The following is a 727-nucleotide window of genomic DNA, read 5'->3' as shown; positions in this document are numbered from 1 at the left end:
TAAAGCTAGCACTGTATGTTTTCTCCTATTATTTTTGAAGTGCTCATATTTTGTCCACACATGTTAGCTATTTTGAGATAACAATTATTTCATCTGCAAATTGGCATTCATTTTCTTCCTTTGTTTCTAGTTCTTATTTTTATCTAGTTCTTTTATTTATTTCTCTGAGTATGGTATTCAGTGCCCCCAACTTTGTCTTTGTCCTAACTTTAATGAGAATGCTTGCAGATATTTAGGGTTACACGTAATGTTGTTATGGGGGTTTGTAGATATCTTGTATTGGATAAAGTAAGTACTCTTCTATTTATTTTTTTTATGATTGATTGATTTTTCTTTTTACAAAAGTTTATTCTTAAATGTACAACATGATCTCAGACAACACTTCATTCTAACTATAGGTGACAACAGATGACGGGGGATCCAGATGTTAACAGAGGAATGGAATTAAGGATCACCATTGCCTCAGGCACAAGGAACAGCTTACTTTTTGCCAGATTTCTTAATTCCACCAGTGGCCAGGGGACCCTTCCCTGTGGCCTTCACTTTTAGCTTCTCAAGTTTCTTTTGCTCCTCTTTCAGTTTCTGTTTGAATGACTTATCTTCATCATCCATCCATTTGGCCTGCTTCTTGGGCTGTTCCAGCAGCTTTTTGCCACTTTCGTGGCCAGATGTGGCACCTGCTAACCCTTCCCCTACTCCTCCACTTACAGTTGCTTTAAAAAAAAAA

The 727-nt window shown here is 36.9% G+C and overlaps 1 pseudogene; it reads right to left on the bottom strand.

The window, feature by feature from the left end:
* Window positions 1–480: 480 nt before the first annotated feature.
* On the bottom strand, window positions 481–677 carry LOC145719513 (translation machinery-associated protein 7 pseudogene; annotated as a pseudogene).
* Window positions 678–727: the final 50 nt, after the last annotated feature.

Source organism: Leptonychotes weddellii, unplaced genomic scaffold (assembly GCF_054177405.1).
Source record: "Leptonychotes weddellii isolate Sample4059 unplaced genomic scaffold, ASM5417740v2 HiC_scaffold_49463, whole genome shotgun sequence".
Classification (NCBI taxonomy): Eukaryota; Metazoa; Chordata; class Mammalia; order Carnivora; family Phocidae; genus Leptonychotes; species Leptonychotes weddellii.
The sequence above is the reverse complement of the archived record's forward strand: the minus strand, read 5'-3'. Positions and strand labels throughout refer to the sequence as shown.